Raw genomic sequence first — 4,916 nt, 5'->3', positions numbered from 1 at the left:
ACAGCGCAGAAAGAGGTGGACCCAGTGTTAGGGAAGGCATGATTCTCTTCACCGATGTGTGACTCACTGAAGAGGGAGAGATTTGTGGAGAAAAGGCCTCCCATATACCCTTCCTCTGAGTCTGAGTCGTTCACAGGGAGGTCACTTTAACAACATACTTTCTTACCACATTCGCTTATTTTAAGGATTTTGAATTTGTGTCGATGTCGTACACTTTTCAATGACAGGAAGTACTGTACTTTGGAGAACTTCCTCTTTTTTTTTTTAATGCTTTATTTATTTCTGAGAGAGAGAGAGACGCGTGAGCAGGGGAGGGTCAGAGAGAGGGAGACACAGAATCTGAAACAGGCTCCAGGCTCTGACCTGTCTGTCAGCACAGAGCCCGATGCGGGGCTCGAACCCACGAACCGCGAGATCATGACCTGAGCCGAAGTCGGACGCTTAACCCACTGAGCCCCCCAGGCACCCCAAACTTCATGACTCTTGAGGAACTCTGACAAAGATAGATTAACCCAAATAAATGCCGCAGTTCGTACTTCTGGTTTGGTCTTCACTGTGCATAGAACCAGATGTGAAAATAATCGGAAAATACAGACAGTGCGTCTGAAAAATACACTTGTGCCCTCCGCGTTTGTCTCTGCAGCTTACTCAGCCTCTCGTGGTACAAAAAAATTTGTGTGGTTCGAATTCAAGGAGCAGTAAGAGGTCAAGAAGGGAGGCCGTCATTTGGTCCCTAGCTACTTGGACACATCCATTTGCTCTTCTCTTGGCAATTCTGGAGTTAATTCTTGAGGGTATATATAGTAGGCGCTCATAAATTAAACATAAGTTTCCATTAGGTTATATATTCTCTGACGTCTTTCATCTTCTGAAATACGAAGCTTTCAAAGAAAAATTTGGAGTATGTGTCATAAGGTAGTGGCTCTTGATCTCGGGGCTGTGAGTTCGAACCCCACTTTGGGTGTGGAGGTTACTTAAAAATACAATGTTTAAAAGTGTATGTGTCTTTTCTAAATGACCAGTGCGTAATGTTATACAATCGTGGGCAGGTAAAAGAGCCTCTCAGAGTGGAAGATCCACTCACGCATTTTATTGTAACCCGATGTGAAAAATTCACTGGTATGACTTTCACACTGAAACTAGCCTTTAAGAAACTACTGTTTGTTGAGTTTGGGTGTGGCCTCCCAGAGTATCCAGAATTACCTAAAAAGGCTGTTGAACTGCTCCTCCATTTTCTTACTACGGATCTGGGCAAAGTCTTACTTTTTCGTATACTTCAACCAAAGTGAAGGAATCCCAACAGATTGACTGCAGATGCATCTGAAAATCCAGCTGCAATCTATTAAGCTAGACATTAAAGAGATTGGCAAAAATGTAAACAAATGCCAGTCTTCCCACTTTTTTGTTTGGTTTTGGAAAGGAGAATTCTTGAAAAGAAAACAATGCTATTTGCTTCAACATGTAATGGCTTTAGTCTTGTCTTCTTAATGGATTATGACATAGTTTTTAAACGCTCTCGACTTTTAACTTCTGGTAGAGTAAACATTGATAGCCCTAACCCCTGTAAATGAAAGCTTTTGGATGTCCTTCATGATTTCTAAGAGGGCAGAGGGCTCCGAACTGCCATCATGCCACATCAAACGGGAAAGGATGCATTTTTGATAATGCCACCATCTTCAAAGTAGCAAAAGCTGGGGTTTTTTTAAAGGGCCGTGTATGATATTTGCTCACAAAGGAGTCTTTTTAAGATCTGGAATTTTTTTCCATTAAAGTTTCCACATTTTGGTCAAGAATGTAAGTGGGTTGATTAGTTTTTCATCTGTTTTGAATTTTCTTTTCGCTGCTGTCAAAAAAAGTTCATGCCGTGGCAATCTTCTCACTGCTGTCAAAAAAAGTTCATGCCGTGGCAATCCGTGTGATAGAAATGGTAGAGTGTGGCATCACTAGGGATGTTTTATTGTTTTTAAAAAATTTTATTTGTGACGTTTTATTTATTTATGTATGTATTTATTTAAGTAAGCTCTGTACCCAATGTGGGGCTCGAACTCAGGACCCCGAGATCAAGAGTCACACGCTCTACCAGCTGAGCCGGCCAGGCACTCCAGAGATGTTTCAATGCAGCATCGAAAGAACAATATTATATCGACAAGACAAGAACTAGCCTATTTATTGCCACGCGAGGTTTTTAGTAGTTAAGATCTTCTAACTTATTTCGACCTTATTTCGACCTTTATTACAGCTTGCAGAAGGTTCTAGAATACAGACAACTTTATTGAAAACATATTGTTGGTTTGAGTCATTTTTAAGGTAGACTCAATTCAAATGTAGATTGAAAGCAAAAGTTTTGGTATCAAACGCTGTTGCTCAGGCTTGCATACGTTAGGGCTAGGAAAGAATTGCGTACTAATAGGGGAAAATACATAGTGAGATTTTCAGCAGGACAGCCTAAGAGCAGATGGTGTTAGCAAGTGTTCAAGGAAACCCCTAGAACTCCTGCAAATAGGCTCTGGGGATGGGAGATGAAACAGAGAGAGGACTCTCAAATGGAGGGGTGTGTGGAAAGGAGTTGTGGGGTTTTTTAAGTTTATTTATTTATTTAGAGAGAGACAGAGAGAGTGTGCAAGCGGGGGAGGGGCAGAAGGGGAGGAAGACAGAGGATCCGAAATGCACTATGAGCTGTCAGCACAGAGCCCGATGCGGGGCTCGAACCCACGAACCATGAGACCATGACCTGAGCCGAAGTCGGACGCTTAAACCAACTGAGCCACCCGGGTGGCCCTGGAAAGGAGTTTTTATTACCAATTAGCCGAGAGCTTTCACAAGCCTTGATCTATCTCAATAGCGAGGGAGGATTTATAATCTTTACTTGAATTGTTTGTATATTTGTTCCCTCAAGTAGTTTAAAGCGACCTACAGCCTTGTTTACGCTCTTAATTTGCTTGACAACCTCCATGCTTCCAGATGACACAAATAATAACCCTCCTGACTTGTGTTCCCTTGGCGGAGCTTAGCTGTCCATGGAATGTATTATTGGGGACCCAAGAATCAACGAAAGCCTTAAATATCTGTCCCTTGTTTTTTATGATCAGGTGAACAATTATTAGATTTACAGACAAACGTCTGACAGTGATTTTCCATGAGAAAAACATTCCTGTAAAATAAAACCTTAATTTCTCAAACTGTTCTGTGGATCTGGGCGGGGAGACAAGGCGGGGGGGACGGGGAGGCGAGGGAGCGGGTGCAGATCAAGGTTGAGGAAACGAGTTTTATTCAAGAAGAGATTTTTCGGACATTGGAGAAGAAGTGCTTTTGACTCTGTTGGCCGCCTGCTTCCACCCGAGGAGGACTTGGAGGGACGGAGTGGGCTCCTTTTACGGTTTGCACAGCTTTGAACGGAAAACAGAATGAGAGCGTGAGGACACGTTTAAAGTGGGAGATGGTAGGTTTTAAAATCAAGCCAGGGGGGCTCGGTCTGTTGAGTGTCTGACTTCAGCTCGGGTCATGATCTCGCGGTTCGTGAGCTCGAGCCCCGCGTCGGGCTCTGTGCTGACAGCTCAGGCCTGGAGCCTGCTTCGGATTCTGTGTGTCCCTCTCTCTCTGCCCTTCCCCCGCTCATGCTCTGTCTCTCAAAAATAGACATTAAAAAAATAAAATCAAGCTGGAGGATGGTACTGAGTGTGTCCTGTAGGATTGCACATGCACGTGCTAGGATTAAACCGTGGCTTTGTTTATTTTACATCTTTCTGAAGTTATTTATTTAAATTTTTTTCTTTTGTTAACTTAAACATTGTATATTTAACAGCTTTATGGAGGTGTAATTAACATACCATACAAGTCACCCACTTAAAGTATACAATTTAATCATTTTTGTAATATTCACGTTCCTTTTTAATTTTTTTTAATGTCTTATTCATTTTTGAGAGAGAGAGAGAGAGAGACAGCATGAGCAGGGGAGGGACAGAGAGAGAGGGAGACACAGAATCCGAAGCAGGCTCCAGGCTCTGAGCTGTCAGCACAGAGCCCGGTGCGGGGCTTGAACTCACGAGCAGGCAGATCATGACCTGAGCCCAAGTCGGACGCTTAACCGACTGAGCCACCCAGGTGCCCCAGATTGTGCCTTCATATTTTCCTATCTGATTTGACACTTTTCCATTTTGCACAATCCTCAAGACTGAATTGTGAAATTATCCAGGGACTGTTTCTTCATCTTCAGGCCAAAAAAGGCACTCTCGGCCATGTTCGGGGGCCCGCGTCAGCGAAGTCCCCAGCTAGGGCTAGAACCCACACTCTCTACTCCGGCTGCCTCTCAGGAGACAGCTGACTTGACATCTCTCTGCCTGCCTGCCTGCCTGCCTGTCTCTGTCTCTGTCTCTCACGGCAGTTCTCTCTTCCCTGCAGTGTTGCACCGCCACTCCCTTCCCTTTCTGCACCCCCCGCCCTGGGCCAGCCCCTCTTTACTAATTCTGCGCATTAGTCTGATTTTTCTTGGACCCTTGGCCGTTGCTTCATATCCGCCAGCTCGCGGGCCTCCCTCCTCGAGCTCCGAATGGATCCGTGTTTCCAGCTCCCTTCTGGACCTGTCCCTCCCTCGCCCAGTGTGTCACTTCACCCCAAAGTGCTGTCCCTCCATTCTCTAGTCCCAGGAGGTAGAGTCAATGAATCCCCCGGAATGCTGCCTCCCCTCCGTATCCCTCTCTGGACTCCTCACGCAACCAGCCACCAAACCTAGTTGAGTCTAGCTGTCATGGGTCTGTATGTCCTTCCCTCTTTGTTTTTCTCTCACCTGGATGACTCAACAGTCTCCTGATGAGTCTAAACACGCCTGTGGGCATGCCTCTCCTCTTGCATGTTCAGTAGCTCACTTGTGCCCACTCGAAAGGCTACACTCCTTCGCCTGGGCCGATGGGCTGGGCCTT

This window comes from Crocuta crocuta, unplaced genomic scaffold (genome assembly GCF_008692635.1).
Source record: "Crocuta crocuta isolate KB4526 unplaced genomic scaffold, BGI_CrCroc_1.0 scaffold35, whole genome shotgun sequence".
NCBI classification, from domain to species: Eukaryota; Metazoa; Chordata; class Mammalia; order Carnivora; family Hyaenidae; genus Crocuta; species Crocuta crocuta.
This window is presented reverse-complemented; position numbering follows the sequence as displayed.